General features: G+C 40.7%; 1 protein-coding gene and 1 long non-coding RNA gene across 3 annotated transcripts in view; one reads left to right on the plus strand and one right to left on the minus strand.

The window, feature by feature from the left end:
* The window catches only part of LOC116332822 (muscleblind-like protein 1), a 40,678-nt gene extending 36,920 nt beyond the window's left edge, over window positions 1-3,758 (minus strand). The window contains exon 1 of the mRNA XM_039602346.1: window positions 3,545-3,758. The gene's annotated coding sequence lies outside the window, so the exon portion shown is untranslated. The remainder of the gene's footprint in view (window positions 1-3,544) is intronic.
* Window positions 2,745-18,008, plus strand: LOC120434369. 2 transcript variants are annotated; one of them, XR_005609069.1, is made up of 3 exons: window positions 2,745-3,385; window positions 11,245-13,878; window positions 17,312-18,008. It is a non-coding gene; the product is annotated as an uncharacterized LOC120434369 (long non-coding RNA). The 2 variants fall into 2 exon arrangements; XR_005609070.1 differs by having other exon boundaries at window positions 13,654-13,878.
* The last annotated feature ends 1,121 nt before the right edge of the window (window positions 18,009-19,129 follow it).

Raw genomic sequence — 19,129 nt, forward strand, 5'->3', positions numbered from 1 at the left:
CAGTGAGGCTGAGGTAGGAGAGAGGGAAGAGGCAGGAAGGAAAGATTGGGAAAACCCAGCAACAAGAAAAGATGAACGTTAGTAACAGGATAAACATACCAGTGAGGAAAGGTCATGCACAGCGAGGAAGGGCTTTAGAAATAAAAGAGAGTGATGTTAAATACAACCAGAAAGGGAAAGAATGAGTGAAGAAAGGGTCTTAATGAGGTCAGGAAGAAAAGGAATAAATGGCAATTGGAAAGAATGAATAGAATACGGGGTGTGGAGGAAACAGTTATGGAAAGATTTACAGGGTTTTTGCAACAGATTTGGCCTGGCTTCTGTCCAGATCCCCTCTCTCACTTTCATACTGCTTTTCATCTGTGGCATGCAGCCCTTAGCTCACACTAGCTCCTGCCCACATTATAAAAGCACTACAAAGTGAAACTGCAATAAGTAAGTGGTTATAGTTTTAAAATTACTTCTTTAAAAAAAAAGAAGATGCAGACCAGGGCGGTTTGGTTGCAGGTCAGCAACATATTAAGAAAAAGGCTAACTCAGAAAACACAGAGGCGGCTGTTCCTGCCAACTCTCCTGTATTGTTGTTGACACCAGGCTTCTGCTGCTGCAACCCGTGCATCCAATAGAAGCCTCCAAGAATTTGATTTGGACCCGATTCTGCAATATCCGGTAGCTATGGAGATAGTGGCCCTGGCGTCTGCAGGAATCCTTGCAGATTTCGAGCGTGTGCTGACGCCAAGTTTTGCGACCAGTTCGTGCATATTGTCTGTGACTCACTTTCATTTGAGTGCCATCACATGGAAAATGCATTCATATACCCAAAATATCTTTGCAATGTGTTTTCATATACAAAGCATGTTAATGCTGCATAGCGCAGAATGTAAATTAACTGAGCTCACACATATTCACTTGGAGATGTTAGAGTCCATTCTTTCTTTGGCGTATTTGCCTATATGTACATGAAAGACTGCTTAAAAGCATTGCCTCTCCTATGTAAAACTGTCACACCTCCACTGTCTCTCTGTTCCTAGCCTTCCTATCTCGCTGGACTTGTTTCAATGGCTGCACAGCTCTGTTTAATACAAAGCTGGTGATAAGTCATCTCCAATTTACACAGCAGCACTGTAAACCCAGGGTGACAATCTGTGGCTGAGCCCCTGCAGCACGGCTAACCCTTTACCTATAGCTAAAAACCCTTCTGCAATGTGTTGGTAAACTCAGAGAGAGCAAAAACACAGTGCGCACCGCAGACAAAAGAACTGAGAGCATTGATGCAAGTTCTGATCGACAGTGGCGTTATTAACTACAACAGCAACGTGCATGCCTTGATCTATTTCCAGCAGTCATTCATTAGTGAAGGAAGGATCTATTTCCAAGCATGGAAACAACCCTGCTAGACTTGTTGTCTTTTAGATTAGAAGGCCAATCTGTTTGACGGCACTGAGCTTTCGTTGACCCATAATAAAGAAACACGGTGATTGATGATCTGGCTCAATAGGAGACATATTAGCAACGCCTCCAAAGATCTGGGCTCTCTGCGAAACTCAGACACTAATGTGGAATTTCCCCTCTTCTACTGCAGTTCAGTGTACACTGTGTGCATCTTTTTCTTACTTCTCTTCTTTATGATATCGCTAAATCTGTCCTTTCATCGCTTTATCTTACTTATGACTGCATCTTAATTCCCCTAAACTTGCCTTAAAGGCTTCATAAGTGCTTGTCTATTTGTAACAATCCCCTCGATCATACTCCTCTCACCAACTTCAAGTATGAGTGCAGAGCCAAATTGCGCGGTTACCAAATGTTCACTCATTGTTTCTGACAAGTTTCATTCTGATTGAGCGCACAACAGGAGCTTACTTCTACTTTTATAGTTCATATTTCTTTTCGTGTCACACCGGCCCAATGATTTGCCTTCTTTCTGCACATGCCTCGTATCTCACAGAGATGTTGTGCTCTCTAGATCAGTGAAGCTGTAGAGCTGCGAAAGGATGAGCAAAAAGCAACAGGAATAAACACACTGAGGTCGAGCAAACTGTTAACACACATACTTATGGTACAAACCGAAAACAGGAAGAGGTAGGTGTGTGTGTGTGTGTGTGTGTGTGTGTGTGTGTGTGTGTGTGTGTGTGTGTGTGTGTGTGTGTGAGTGTATTCAGTGTATTCAATTGAAGGGAATTCCACCACTTTTACACACTAAGTTCAGCAAGTTACTCATGGGGAGTATACTCAGCCTGTAAAAACACTTGTATAGTTTCTTCTGTGGCTCTGCATGGTTAGGGAAGTCTCTAAAGTAGCCTAAGTAATGCCACTACTGGGAATTCCCTTTGCCACATCAGTTTATGTGTATTTATATTTATAAATATATGAAAAGAAATCGGTCTTTTGCATGTCTTCCTCATTTACTGAAGTAGAAAAGAAGATAATAAAAATATTCAGAATATTCCAAAATTCTGTTCAATTCAAGGCTAACACAGTCTTTTCTTGATGTCTCTGTCACATAAAAAACCCCATAACGGCTAACATTTTATTTCCTTTCCTTCCTCCCTGATGAACTCAGCTTTCCACCTTAAGCATCCCTATCATCTCAGCACTCTGCTATTTCTCAGCTGTCTGTAAATGACAGTAGCTGGCTGATGTGAACTCTCACTCCTCTGTGGAAATGTTCCAGAGCGTTTATATGCCAAACTCCAATAGTTCATTTATCCCTTAGTCCCCCCCACCCTTGAAAAAGAACCGCACAAAAAAACAATTACACTCAATCGTATAAAGTCTTTAAGAAAGACCAAAAAAAAAACCAGGAAATTGCACTTAACATTAGCGATTTCACAAGAGTATATATTGGAGGCTGCAGAATGACAAAGCAAAAATATCCCCTTGAGGTAACTTCTACACTTAACAGAGAAAAAACAAAACAAAACAAAGAGTCCTCTTCTTGTGCAAATTTGCAGTCATATTTCCCTACTGCATACTTTGTGGTTTTCTCTTAACTTCTTTCCATTTTGACATGGTGGGGGAAGCAGGTGCAATTCAAGCTGTCAGGTTTGAAATACACAGAGAGGAAATAGCTGTCTTGTCCCTATCTGACACCACAGTGCACATGTATGTGTGTGCAGACCTCAGGCTTTAAGCTTATCTTGGAGCTAACGAATGGAAACACCCTCTGCAAAGAGGCCTTTCATTTTAGCTTTTATCTAATTTTCTGTGTAAATGTAGCCTACGGGTATGTATTGCTGTGTTTATCATATAAAGTCTCCTCCCATATTTCTCTCAACACACACCCCACTGGAGAGACAAATTTGACAAACTTGAACAAAGAACAAAATATTGCATGTTAACATCAGACGGAGACTGACATTTCCTTCTTTGTGAAGCAGAAAAGAAAGTAAGTTAACCAGCTTACAGTTTAAATATTTAAAAAAAAATGTAAACCAAACCAATTGGAAGCATTAAATAGAAATTACAAACAAATTTCACTAGGAACCAGTTAAAATAACCTAAACATATCAATTCTGCAGGGAAAATTTAGAGACAGAGAGCTTACCTGCGTGTTTGTCTAACGCTGATGTGCCTCTGGGACCGACAAAGCCACTTCAGCATAGGTCATGCTGCTGCAATGCATTGTGGGATTTACTAACATCTTCAGTTCTCTCTTCCTCTACTTCTCTAACTCTGATCTCTCTCTCACTCTCATAATAGCACCTTCTGCTTGGCAACGGCTATACCACAAATGTGGTCAGGTTTACAGCGAACCATCACTGCGCAACATCAAGTCTCCATGACAACCACTCTTTATCTCATTTGCATCTTCTGCTTGCATTATCTACTTATGCCAAATATGGTCGCCTTGTTATTCTCCCCGCCTCTCTCTGTATCCCCTTTCTGTAACTTCCTCTTTTCGCCCATTTGCACAACTACGTGTCGACACAATGTGCAACATATATTGTACAGTATATATGCGCAATGACATGTACAAATGCTTGGAAAGGTGCGAAAAAAGGAACTGATTGAGACATTATAGTTTGCAGACTAAGAGATAAGTTAGATAACTTTACAAATGAGGAAGTGGAGTGTTGAAGAGGCTGTTTTTGAGACTGACTTAAAAAAGAAAGGGGGGTTTCAGCGCGACAATATGACCTCACCTCCTTAAAAACACGTATATCATAACAGAGCACCATCGATTCCTCTTCTGCGAGGTTGTTGCAGGCCCTTCCTCTTCCACCCGAAAGCCCGTGTCTATCAAACTATCAGTGGAATGTTGAACCAGGCCCCTGGGGCCCACACACGCAGCAACACTCAGCAGCACTCAGCACCTGTTTCCGACTGCCAGCACAGAGAAAGAGACGCGGTCAATCACACAGGACAGCTCAGTGCAGGGGAAAGAGCAGAGGAGGGTAGGAGACAAACAACAAGCATTTTATCAGCAAAAATACACAACTGAGTAGCTACAGTGTTATCTTTCACAGCAGAGTGTGACTGCATGTAACTTAGCAATATTATATGAATTATATATATTATAAATAGGATTTAGGCCAGTGCAGTTTCCATTCTTTGTCTCATTTTGGTACTTTTCAAAATTAGCAGTTTTTGCTTCAGTGTTAAAGTGCTAACGTTGCTTGTGCACTGCTTGAAGCTACTCCTTCAATACAGTAAAAAAGAGCCACAAAGTATTTAAAAGTGATATATGGTGTTCTTAAATATGGTGTTCCTTCATATTTTCAGCTTTTTAAATCTGAATATGGTTCACATGAAGAGACTTCCAGGCCTGAATTATTCAGCTGTAGTGTACTGAAACATGTAATTGTACAACCAGTTAACAGCTAGTAGACTTTAAAATAACCTGCTAGTATTAATTGCCAAACAAGTGTGTCTATCCACCCTTTGGGTCAGAATCATACTTATGACAAAATTTAAAATACATCCTATGAGTCTCAAAGTAATTCTATCAAAAATAATCCGAAGAACGTACACAGTAATAACTACTACACGCCCGTGCTCCAGTAACACTTAATGACACCGAGAGAAAAAAACAAAACATGGGTGGCTGACGTTGTTTATACGCTAAAAATAGGTCCTTAAAATCCATTGCTAGGTGGGTGCTTTGCAACATGATTTAGTCATAATATATTGAACTTCAACTTTTATGGATCTAAACAAGACCTTAATATTGTACTTTTATAAGGCATAAAGGTGTATAAAATTAAAAAGGGGTCATTTTAGGCTGTTACTACGGGGTTGGCAACCAACATGACTATGATGATATAGAGATGTTAAAATAAAAAGCCTCACAAACTGTGAATGTTTCTGTTGTATTCAGATTTCTCACTTCTCTATCTGACTTCAGTTACCCAGACAGTGTCAGGGAAAGCTCTGAGGAAGGATCAGAAGCACTGATCACCACTGGGCCTCCCCTCCTATGGGCTGAAGGGCTGCTGTGAGTCGGTGGATTGGAAGTCAATGAAACCAGGCCTAATTTAGCCTTCGCTCCTCCACGAGCTGCCAGGAGTAAGAGTGAGACTCCTTCCCTTTTTAGGGCTACCAGGACACTGCCGTCTGCAAGTGGCACTACTGCATACCTAACTAAACTAAGGAGCTGGAGAGAGAGAGAGAGAGAGAGAGAGAGAGAGAGAGAGAGAGAGAGAGAGAGAGAGAAGCGAAGGGGTGACAGTCAAAATTTGTTATACAGATGTGCCATTTTAATGACTGTCTAGATCTAAAAGTCATAAAGCATCACAGACAGAACTGCGTAAATATTTTAACAAACCACCTACTTGAATTACTCCAACTCAAAGTTTATTTAACAAGCCAGTTTAGACACTTTTACAACCATCTTATCTTTACACGGCTTTCAGTAGATACATGGACAACTTGGCTTTGTAACTGACTTTGACATGATGGTCCGCTGAGGGTATCACAACAGCTTGCAATAGGATCACACCAGTAATTAGGTGAGAAGAGAGAACTAATCAGCGTCTATACTTACACTATCCACTCAGCCGGGTCCAGACACTGTGTCATGCAATCTTTAATAACTCCAGCCTACACAGAAAGTAGATAACTAGATGCTGCAGGCCTGGAAGTGTTTTTTTTCCTCCATCGTGATCTGGCTGATATTCATGTGACAGAGAGGAAAGGGGAAGACACTTGGCTTCAACTCTAGTGAGACTCAGAAAAACATTTTGTTTTTCAGTTTATAAGTATTTTCCAATTTGTGTGGACTAAATAAACCAATGACTGAAAGAAATGCAAATTTGCACTGGCATTCAAAGCTTTTGCTTTGGAACCGGGGTGTGAGATACGTCGAAGGCAGTGTTGCAACTATGTGCACACACGAAAATGATAGACACATCACACTTAATAACCATGACAGCCCATGTATTTAAAATAAATGGATTATAGGAGGATTACTCACTGAGCCCCAACTCCTTTCGCATCTCTGTGTTTATATAACTACACATGTATTCTTGAAGACAGTGATCACATAAGCCATGGTATGGAGCACACAATAGGATTATGTATGGTGGTGTGCTCAAGTATCGTCTTCAGTTCCCACCACCTATAGTGAGCAGACAAACACTTGGCTTCCGTTTCACTGCATGCATGTGTAATAACCTCAACAGAGACCAATTCAAGCTGACATAATCCCATCAGCCTATTCAAGGTCCCTGTCTGACCACCCCTACATAATGAGGAGATAAAGGCCCCATCACTGACTGTTTTTATGAAGAGAATTATGCACGTCTCTTGTGTTATGGACAACTGTTAATTGAATTAATCTTCCCTCACTGGAGTTGAATACTATAATTTTGAAAGTAATATCCATTCATTTCTGCTTGTATCTGACTCTGAGTCGGTCTTCTCACCGGCTATTAAAGCAGTCGTTGAGACTTGTTTATCTTTATTTTCATATCTAGCTTTAATATCCTCACCTCTGCATGTAAGCAATTCACTGGAAATCATTGCAGCTATTTAAAACTCCCTTTCCTACTAACACTATCTATGTGAAGGATGAAATGTCGCTACCAAACCAAACCAAATTCAGATAACAGAAAAAACCCTCATGTAAGCTCTCACACTCATTCAACTTGTCAGTTACACCTTCCTAGCACGTGGCTGGACCTGCTTTTACCTTTAGAACTGCTTTAATTCATTGTGGCATAGATTCAACAAAGTGCTGGAAACATTCCTCAGAGATTTTTCTCCATGTTGACATTTTGGCATCACACGGTTGCTGCAGGTTTGTTAGCTTCACATCCACGATAAGAATCTCCTCTTCCACTGAATCCAAAAGGTGCTCTGTTGGATTGAGATCTGGTGAGTGCAGAGGCCATTTGAGTACAAGTAATTCATTGTCATGTTCAAGAAACCAGTTTGAGATGATCTGAGCTTTGTGACATGGTGCGTTATCCTGCTGGACGCAGCCAATGAGGAGATGGGCACACCATCAAAAATTAAGACTCATTACAAACGCCAACATTTCTCCAGTCTTCTTTTGTTCAGTTTTGGTGAGCAAGTTATAGCCTCAGTTTCCTGTTCTTAGCTGACAGGAGCAGTAAGCGATGTGGTCTTCTGCTGCTGTAGTCCATTTTGTGCATTCAGAGATGGTCTTCTGCATACCTTCATTGCTGCAAGTGAATATCTGCGTTACTTTCTATCATAAAAGTACTTTCACCCTGACAACGACTGCACACCAAATATTTTCTCTTCATTTCAAGCCTGTCTTAAAATACCAGTCAGGCGTCTTTAGAACTGAAACTGGCTTTGGTTGCTGTTTCCATTCCTCTTGTTCAAAAAAAGTTCTAAGGTAACTGATGAAGGGACAGCATTTGCTCGCCTCGTTTTGTACAAAATTCTGAATTAATCCCCAACACGACACAGATAACATCCACACACCATCTGGGCACATCTACAATTAGCAACAATGAGTTACTGAGTAAGAATTGCATCAATGGGCCGAGGGTAAGAACAGAAAAAGTTCACTGACCATCAAGCAAAGGCTATATGAAAAAGAAATTTTTCTATACAGTACAAAACCTTTCACTTAGTAACCTAGCAACCAGTGAACTCAACACGGCACCTATTGTAATTCTAAAAAGCGCCAGACATAATTACATCTCTCTTCAGCCAATCACATGAGGCCCTGAGCCATAAATAACAGACTGCTCCCCTACAGAGCACCAGTCTGTGCCGAAAAGTCAACAAACACTTTCTCCAGTAGCAGCTCTGGCGTCCTAACTGGATTCATCTCGCTAAGATGAAGATAAACAGAATGGTAAAACGAAGGCAGAGGCCTAAAAGTTTTCAGAAAGAAAGAGGTAGAGAGAAAGAGAAGAGAGAAAAAGAAAAACAAATGTAGCCTATGATTAGTGAGTCATAATGAAGGGTGCTAAATGGGACTGTGGCTATGAGCTATGTCATTAAAGACCGTGCCAAATGGCTGGAAAACCTACAGGTCTCTATTTGAAACACTGGCATGCTGGAAAAGGAGTACGCTGCTTAAAAGCTTCTTTTAAACAGCTTGGTCGAAGTTGCTGCAACATTTCACACGCATCATAATAATCTCAAAAGCAGAACATCTCTGCAAGCAGTAAACACGCCACCTTCAAGCCTTGTTACCCCTGCGTGTGTGTTTTTGCCAGACAGTTAGAGCAGCTCTATGTTAAACAACTTAGTCTCTGAAGCCTTATATTTAGACTTTACGACCAATATTAAATTCTGACCAGGGTGATATAAGATGTCAGCTCGATAGGGCTGCAGTTACCATCAGATCGCATCACGTCACATCACACGGCTGCAAGAGGTCATTAGTACATTTGTTGCTTCTGGGTGATGAGAGATAGGATTGGGAATGCGCTCTCCCTCGGGACCTTACTAATGTGTAATAAAGTAACAGAACACTTAGGGATCTGAGAATTTATCTAACCTATCAGTGTCATATCATCGTGGTAACTGTGGCGACAGCTCAAAGAGACAAAACAGCTGCACAGAAACGCAATGACCAAGCAGTTTCTCTGCCTTTTTTTTTTTTTTTTTTAATTTACTGCGAGGCCTTCTGAAACAACCCTTTAAAGGTGTTTGATCCAATCAAATGAAATACTGCCTCAACACTTTGTGAGGTATGTAAACATGACAGACAGAGGCATCGGAGGACTTGGCATGCATCACATAATAAAAGCCGATGCGCCCTACATTTCTCATGCCCTCCTTGATTTAGAGCCTCTTGCACAGGGAAGTGACACTTCAGTGTAATGTATCTCCCGAGTAATGACGCTATTAAGTTCATGCAGGTGGACATCTTGACTTGGATTATGGTGGTACTGCCTGTTGACTGTATGCTTTCTGGCAGTCGTGTTATCTGTTGCTATGATGGTGTTTACTCCCTGGCTACAGTATTTTTTTTTTCCACTTTAAGGAGGAACATTTTTGGTGAAGGACAAGCACTGCATACTTGTCATTTTTCAGATTTTCTGCCACAAAAATAGATAGACACAGAGCACAGAATACTTCAGTTCAAAGACTGAAGTGTTGTGTTGCTATACTCTTAAAGATCTGCTGTTAAACCTCAAATTAAATCATGGGTAATTTGATCACCTCTGCCCTTAGAGACAGCGCCCCAGTACCTTTAAAACAGGAATAGACATTCATTAATCTCTGCATGCATACCTGAAGGACAAATGTATTCCTTTAGACGTGAGGGAACGGGTGTGATGCTTCAAGCAGAACAGTCTGACCCTCTCTCTCTCTCTCCCAGCTCCCAGGACATTTTCTTGAAGCCTCCCTATTGGGATTCTGGTAGCCTACATTCCCTGCTTCAAGGTCGGCAGTGGTGACAAATTAAATTACTTGTCCTGTTTTGTAGTGCTGGCGCCAGGTCAACAGCAACTTGGCTAAAATGATGAGTGCGGTATTCTGAAGGGAGCTGCATTTGTCCTGACCCTCTGGTGTCAAATTTGCAAAGCAAGGAGCAGTGATGAAAGGGCTGCAATCAAAAGCCACGTATTAAATTCTGCTTCTGTAATCACTTGCAAAGGAAAAAAAAAAATCAATTACCTCTACTTTATACCGTCGCCCTTTGGACTTACCCAGAGCCCTCGGTTAGTAAGAGTCGCGTCATCTCCGTTCACTCCAATGGAGCATTTTGGGGGGGGGGGTAAAGCGCCAAAAGAATACTGTATGCTATCAGCACATCTAAATCAAACTCACCTGTGCATTGAAACATGTTAACTGATTACCCACCAATACATTTGTAGATATGCCAGTTTAAGCTAGCAAACACACAATATCAACCAAGAACAAGTAGCCTAATGAATTCAAAATTATGTTTTGTATATTACCCCCCAACCCACCCAGCCACACAACTAAATAATTAAATATTGTATTAAATATTAATTAATATTAATATATTGTGATATAACATAATGTGGCGCGCGATGATTAGCACTCCAGGTAAGGCCTGGACTTGAACTCAGCAAGAAGGTGGTGAGTTTGATTCCACCACCTGGCCGGGGTTTTTCTGTGTGGAGTTTGTGTGGGTTCTCACCGGCACTCCAGCTTCCTCCCACAGTCCAAAGACATGCAGTCAGTGGGGTTAGGTCAGTTGGTCATTTTAAATTACCCATAGGTGTGAATGTTAGTGCGAAAATAACATTATGGCTTATTGTTGTCTGGTCTATTTTAACAAAAGTATCGATTCAGAGTAATAAAATAATAATCGTACAATAATCAGGGAAACAGCTAGCTATTTTCTTATACATGGCTAAAAATAAAGAGTCGAGGCATATTGTAGCAGTCTCATAAATACTGTTTTTAGGCTTATGGTTCTGTTGACTGTTACACGGTGTATAATGTTGCATCTCAGCAGATGGTAAAATCAGAGGGAAGGAAAAGGAAACAAATCAGACTGAAAAAAACAAGGTAAATTTAAAATATGGAAACCAGCTCTGAAAAAATAATCACATAAGGCTAAATAGAGAATTTAATAAATATATGTATTTTTATAGAAGTGAATTCTGTGTGTGTTGTCATACTGATCCTGTATTAGTGTATACTGTCAATACAAATTCATGAATTCATGACTAACAACATTAGTCACACCTTGTTTAACATCAACAGCTAATTCATTTCTAAAGTTTTACTTATAACTACACCACATGCCGTCATGCATTTACCCATCTAAACCTACAAAGCCTACATTTTCTGCTTTTTTTTCTCTCTGTTAACACTCTCTCAACACACAAACCACAGGTCTGAAGACTCCCTGCAGTGAAACAGCACCCTAACCTGGAGATTCATCTCCCTGAGTTTTTCCAAGATTTACACTTATTAATTTTTAATGGTCTGGACTTTGTAAGAAAAAAATGTGCAAATGTGTTCTTGAATATGATTGAATTTGTGTATATGTGGATGTTTTAATCCATAGTTACAGTCATTGACATTGTTCTTTTAAAGTGAGCCAACTATTTTTCTCCTCTTGGCGTCAGTGGGATGAATGTACACGTATGCTTTTATCTCTGAGTGAGTGCAGCGTCCCCATGCAGCACAGCACACAACAGCAGAGAAACATGTTTTAAATATATGAATATGTATTAATCCCACTAAAGTGTCTTATAATAGCAAAAGTCTTATAATGCCTGTGAAAATGCTCTATGAGACATGATACACAATAATGAGTGTTTTAATGCAATCTGCCCTGTGTAGATGTGAAGTGTTGAGTAGCAGTTTTGTCCACATGCAAGACATAAATTCCTGTCTCTGTCACACAGAAAGTTGGACTAGATATTTGATTTGAATTTGAATATTTTAAGCTCTGGAGACCAAAATATTTCCAAAGCAAACACAGTTATTCTCATGCTATCATTGAAAGTCACATGTCAGTCTCATTCTGCCATTAAGATTATTTGCAGTATGAATTTATCATGGCATTACTGAAGCCACAATGACAAAACTCTGACAGGTAGAAAACAACTGATTTTGAAATGTTTACCCAAGTCCACTAAAATCTAACAATAAATGTTCAACTGTGGCTGCTGTTGGTTAGCATATAATGTTGAAAACACATTAACAAGCTCAAAAATTGACAGAATGGTAGAGGAGTACACAAAGACTTAACCACATGCACTTTACTGTGGTATAAAAACTACTGCAGATCAATGCATTTAATGCATTTGGAACCCTCTCTGCTGATGCGACTCTTACTATTAGAGGGCTCTGGGCTTACCCTGCTGCTGATGGAGGATATCATGTGCTTGCACATGGAGCTTCACAACATTAGCCCCAGTTTTGTGTCACAAAAATTAGAGTGCACGCCACCTGCTGGACATTTGGGAATCTATAGTAAATATTCTTTGTTTTTAATGATTTTTTCCTTCTTCTGTATACAACCAAGAGTTAAAACACAACCCATGTTGTGACACAGCTGTCTTGCACTCAGTCTTCACTTACACAATCGCCTGAAGGGTGTCAGTGTGTCAGCAGCACATAGAGCTTATCTGTTGGGTTGTTATCAGCAAACAAACAGCTCACACACCACACTGTGCAATGGGAGGAACTTAGAATATGTAGTGCGGTGTGAAAACACAAACAAACAGACAGCTTAATATTGAGACAGAGGTCTGTGTGCAGTTTAATATCTGCCATTGTTGTTGAGTCTTACCTCCAATATCACACATCACGAGGACATCATGAAGTAACGTCCTCGTGATGTGTAATTTTCAGTTAGATGCACAGCAGCTGGCATATTTCGTAACACCTGCTTACACTTGAAGTGCGCTGGGTTCAGCTTACAAAAGACTTATGAGAAAATCTAAAGCAGCATTATTTGCTGTGGTCAGATATATGAGATACTAGTTTCAACCAAAGAGGTCAGTGTTATGTAGGTTATTTTGTCAGCATGATGTTACTGGACTACTGGACACTAGAGAGCAGCAAAGCAGCATAAAACCCAGGCTAGCCCTCTCAAATGTATTTTTTCCTTTTAATTTTGCACATTTGGTGCATTTGTACAATAAATATTCCATAAATCTTTCCATTTGTAAGTGCATGAATACAAGCAGAAGTCATCTGCTAATGCACTTCATATATTTTCACTCTTTTATGAATGTAGGCAATTTTAGATCTCTGTGAATTCACTTGCACTACCTCTGCAAGCCATAATGACTTAGAAAGCATCAGCAAAGGGGCATAGATGGCCGTTTTGACTTTATAATAAATTATTACTATTATTGCCACATAATCCAGTCCAGTCTTTTGGGGCAGAAAAAAATGATTAAAGTTAAGACACAAAAAAAGTGTAAACCATAACTTGAATCATTTATTCCTCAGTTTATATGAATTTGCACCATGTTGAGAGGTAGACTAAGTTCATGGGGAACAGGTTCACTGTATCTTCTTGACAGACAGTTAGACCACAGGCAAGCCTCTCCCAAGCACCAATTGTTCCTTTACATTGACAGAGCAGATGAATATTTAACAGGAGGAGGGAAAGTGGTAGGCATCAGATCACTAAGAAGAAAATAGCACTCACCCCAGGTGACCCCACCACCAACAGTCCGATGACAGACTAGATTGCTGCTGCTGATTGGCTGCTTATATCATTGTTGACCCAAAGGAGAGCTGTGTAATGAGCCTTAAATGAAAGCATATATGTGGGAATAGAACATGTGTCTATAGGTGGGCTGAGTACCTTCATGAGAGAAGCAGACAGGGTGGAAAAGACTGCGGTCAGCACCATGGACAGCAAAAGGAGAATCATCCAGGTGATCAGCGCCATGCAAGCGGATATCAGAAAGCTGGAGCTGGAAAACATGGGCCTGAAGAGGAAAGCTGGAAGTAATCTCAGAAAGAATGCATCAGTTCCCATCATGGCAGCAGAATGCAGAGGTACACTCATATCATTATTACTCTGTGATATTAGGTAGTCCAAAAATATAGTGATTTTACTATAAAATGTGTGCTCGTGAGATGTTTTTGTCTCTTTACTGGTCTCTAACATAAGCTCATAGTATAATTTTAGGGGCTAATAGATGTAGTTTTCACTACAGACTTGATTTGGACTTTCAGTGCTGTGTAAAAACATCTGGCCCCTTCCTGATTTCTCAGTTTATTGCATCGTTGTCAAGATGAAATGTTTCAGACCAAAGAAATTTTAATATTAGACAAAGTCAAAGGAGTTTGCAAAGAAAAGCGTCTGGACTTCTTTAAGTTGCTTGAAGACGTTTCACCTCTCATCCGAGAAGCTTCTTCAGTTCTAAGGTCAAATGGCCGAGAGTCCCAGATTTAAACCCAGTGGGAGTATCCCCCCAAGGAGGGACAAAGGACCCCCTGGTGATCCTCTAATCACATGCGCCAAGGTGTGAAAGCGGGTGTGGGACCTAATCAGCCAGGGTTTCGGGTGAGCTCATTGTGAAACCTGGCCCCACCTTGTCATGTGAATTCCTGAGGTCAGATGGCCCAGGATGTGAGTGGGCGTAAAGGCGTCTGGGGAGGGAACTCAAAACTGGATTATAGATGGCAGACAGTTGGTGTCGTAAACCACCGCCTCTGTTCAAAGATGGTCGCTCACAGTGGACATAGATGGCCTCTTTCACTCCTCTTTCAAACCATCTGTCCTCTCTGTCCAAAATGTGAACATTGGCATCCTCGAAAGAGTGACCTTTATCCTTAAGATGCAGATGGACTGCTGAGTCTTGTCCCGTGGAGGTGGCTCTTCTATGTTGTGCCATGCACTTGTGAAGTGGCTGTTTGGTCTCGCCGATGTAGAGGTCTGGGCATTCCTCGCTGGACTGTACAGCATACACCACGTTGTTAAGTCTGTGTTTTGGAGTTTTGTCTTTCGGGTGAACCAGTTTGTGTCTGAGTGTGTTGCTGGGTCTGAAGTACACTGGGATGTCGTGCTTGGAGAAAACTCTCCTGAGTTTCTCTGATACACCGGCTACATAGGGGATGACAACGTTGTTGCGTCTGTCTTTCTTATCCTCCCTCGCTGGTGTCAGATCTTCTTTTCTGTGCCTCTTTGCTGACTTTATGAACGCCCAGTTCGGATAACCGCATGTTTTGAGTGCTTCCTTTACATGTGTGTGTTCCTTCTTTTTCCCTTCAGGCTTAGAGGGAACATGTTCTGCCCGGTGGTGTAGGGTCCTAATTACTCCAAGTTTGTGTTCCAGAGGGTGATGGGAGTCAAAGAGGAGGTACTGGTCCGTGTGTGTGGGCTTCCGGTAAACTTCAATGTTGAGGTTGCCATTCTCTTCAATGTGCACAGTGCAGTCCATCTGCATCTTAAGGATAAAGGTCACTCTTTCGAGGATGCCAATGTTCACATTTTGGACAGAGAGGACAGATGGTTTGAAAGAGGAGTGAAAGAGGCCATCTATGTCCACTGTGAGCGACCATCTTTGAACAGAGGCGGTGGTTTACGACACCAACTGTCTGCCATCTATAATCCAGTTTTGAGTTCCCTCCCAGACGCCTTTACGCCCACTCACATCCTGGGCCATCTGACCTCAGGAATTCACATGACAAGGTGGGGCCAGGTTTCACAATGAGCTCACCCGAAACCCTGGCTGATTAGGTCCACACCCGCTTTCACACCTTGGCGCATGTGATTAGAGGATCACCAGGGGTCCTTTGTCCCTCCTTGGGGAAACTCCCACTGGGTTTAAATCTGGGACTCTCGGCCATTTGACCTTAGAACTGAAGAAGCTTCTCGGATGAGAGGTGAAACGTCTTCAAGCAACTTAAAGAAGTCCAGACGCTTTTCTTTGCAAACTCCTTTGACTACGATGACTTGGATGACTGAGAACCTTCACAGACAAATATTAGACAAAGGTAACCCAAGTAAACCCAAGCAAATACAAAATGCATTTTTTTGATGATGATTTTATTAATTAAGGGCCCTATGAGAAAAAAAAATGCTCCCAAGACTAATAACTGGTCGTGCCACCCTTGGCAGCAGGAACTGGAATCAAGTGTTTGAGGTAACTGGCAATGAGTCTTTGGTGGCCATGGAAGAGCTTTTGACCATTCTTCTTTGCAGAATTTAATAGAGCCATACTGAATGGTTTTCAAGCAAGGATGGCCTATTTGAGGTCAGGTCAAAGCATTTCAATCTGATTTAAGTCCAAGCCACTCCAAAACCTTCATATTGTTTGTTTGAGCCATTCAGAGGTGGACTTGCTGCTGTGTTTCAGATCATTGCCCTTCTGCATAACCAAAGTGTTTTTGAACTTCAGGGCATGAACTGATGTCGGACATTCTCCTTCTGGATTTTCTGGTAGAGAGCAGAATTCATCAGTTCGTCCAAGTCCTGAGGAAGCAAGGCAGCCCCAGACCATCACACTACCACCATCATTTGGACTGTTGTTATGATGTTCTTTTTATGAAATGCTGTGTTAGTTTTACACCAGATGTAATCAAACTCAAACCTTCCAAAAGTTCAACTTTTGTATCATCAGTCCACAGACAAGTTTTGGGGATCATGAAGATGTTTTTGGCAAATGTGAGACAAGTGTTTGAGCTCTTTTTGCTCAGCAGCATTTTTTCCTCAGAACTCTCCCATGGCTGCCATTTTTGACCATTTTTTATCTTTCTTATTGCTGACCTCTGACCTTAACTGAGGCAAGCAAGGCCTGCAGGTCCTTTAGATGCTGTTGGGATTGTTTGTGAACTCCTGGAGGAGTCGTTGATGTGCTCTTGTAGTAATTTTGGTAGGATGGACACTCCTGGGAAGGATCCCCAGTGTACCAAGTTTTTCTCCATTGGTGGATTATGGCTCTCACTGTGAGTCCCCAGGCCTTAGAAATGACAGATGTCAGTGACTTGGTTTCTCAGTTGTTCTTAAATTTCTTTAGATCGTGGCAGGACATGTTGCTTTTTGAGATCTTTTAGCCTACTTCACTCCAGGTAGTTTTGGATAATGCTTTATTCTTAATAAATGAAATCATGAAAATTGAAAATTTGCATTCTTTTAAATTTACACGGATTACCTTTGTCTAAATTCATTTGATGACAGTAAATCAGGAAGGGGAATAATACTTCTTCACAGCACTATAGAGGTGAATAGGTTTATTTATTTATTTCCTCAGACATTGAAACAGTGCTCTACAGAAGACGATTAGGGCCACTGGGAAAAAAGTGGGCACGTCTTTTTTTTTCTTTTCCAGAATTCTGGGGAAAAAGTCAGAATTCTGACTTTTTTCTCAGAATTCTGAAGAAGAAAAAAAAAAAAAAGACGTTCCCGCTTTTTTTTCCACCAGTGGCCCTAATCCTCTTCTGTAGTGCTCTTATATCTGTTGTTGAATTTCATTTTCTCTTTCAGAAAGCGTCGTCATGACAGTGAGACGATATTCAGTCTTCCAGCTGCGGGTCAATCATCGATATTTGACCATGGGCATTTCAAAGAGTGAGGGAGGGACCGGAAAGAAGCAACGCTGACCCTGAGCATAGTCAAACCAGAGGCGGAGCCAGACATTTTATACACCCAGGGCTTAGCCCTAAAGGGTAGTATGCATGTCGGATTGGAGGGGGGGTGGGGGGTGGAGTTGCTGTGGATTTGCTAAACCCCAAATCAACCAGACCCACAACTGACCCGGAATTAAAACAGGACTACAACAGTTCAAAATCAGGACTACTTTAGGACTTAACCAAGATAGAACCAGAATCAAAACTAGATGATAGTAGCACTGAAAATCATCATAGACCTGCACTACACTGACAACACCTCTTTATTGTGGTAACATGAGACTGTATCTTCGAGACTTGAGTTTTGCGAACCTATCAATGACATTTCCAGGGTCAATATTATTCAAGTATTCCAAAAAGATACACTAGGTACTAGATACATGTTCTAATGAGTTTTGGCAAACAACCATTTGATTAACATGTCTGTCTCACCTGGCTCTTGTTCCATTTCTCTTCTGTCCTTATTATCCTCTCTATCTCCCTCTCTGTTCCTCTCGCTCCCTCTTTGTGCTGAGAATCAAGCCAAACACCACCATCATCAAATATACAGTTGAAACCAGATATTTACATACTCTTCAGATAAAAATACAATCACTTTTTAAATTGTAAAACATCAAATCAGACTAAATGTTTTTTTTGTTTTGTTTTAGATAAACACTGAAAATACATGTTTGTTAAATTTAAGAGTAAAGAGAGAAATTGTCTGTATTTCTTAATTGCAAATGGAACCCAAATTGTATTCAAAATTGAGCCACACTTATGGAGGTCCACAATTCTTTTCCTGGTGTCTTGGTTGACATCTTTTGATTCTCCCATGTTTTGGGGGTGCCTTATATGCATTCACAGGTCTGCCATCAATTTACTCAAATGGACTCTACTAACCTATCAGAAGCTTCTTAAGCTCAGAATTGAATTGTCTGGAGTTTTCTTATTAATTAAAAAAACAAACTTAGTGTATATATACTCCTAAATTTGATGAAAGTGAAAAAAAATAGACAGCTCTCTCTTTATTCTGACATTTAACTAATTCAAAAGATATTTCAATATTTATTTATCTAAAACAATAAAGTTTACTCTACATTGATGTTCAACAGTAAAAAAAAATGTTTTCATGTTTTTTTCCCCCTAAAGTGTATGTAAATATCTGGTTTCAACTGTGAATATACAGCTGTGGATTGAAATTCCTCTTGTTTTGCATAGAAATATATGGAACAACATACAAAGCATAATATACAAAATAACATTTACCTGAGTTTTTTCTTTGAAAGAAGCCCCTTATGTCCATTGTTGTGTAAATCAGTACATTACTGAAACCGATTTAGAGTGCTTTATTTAGCCGTGGAGGGTGACAACTGAAAATATGAAATAAACACATGTAAGTTAAGACTCTAAAAAACAGCATTGTTGTTCGGCTTTTCATTTCGCCATTTGTTGATTCACTCGAAGAGCAAGTAACGTAATATGGGTCAAGTGATCAGTTTGATATCAATCTTTTGTGATACAGCGTCATATTTACATTATTTGTACAGTACGACTGATTTGCTTTGGTACCTGGTCAAACTTTAGCTCTCCTCTGTCTGCCTGTCTGCACTTCTCCTACAGCAAATTCGCACGCAGCACCTTCTCCCCCTCGCTCACAAGTGCTGTGCTCAGTCGGCTAGTGTCCGAGCTCGGA

This window comes from Oreochromis aureus, linkage group 18 (assembly GCF_013358895.1).
Source record: "Oreochromis aureus strain Israel breed Guangdong linkage group 18, ZZ_aureus, whole genome shotgun sequence".
Lineage (NCBI taxonomy): Eukaryota > Metazoa > Chordata > Actinopteri > Cichliformes > Cichlidae > Oreochromis > Oreochromis aureus.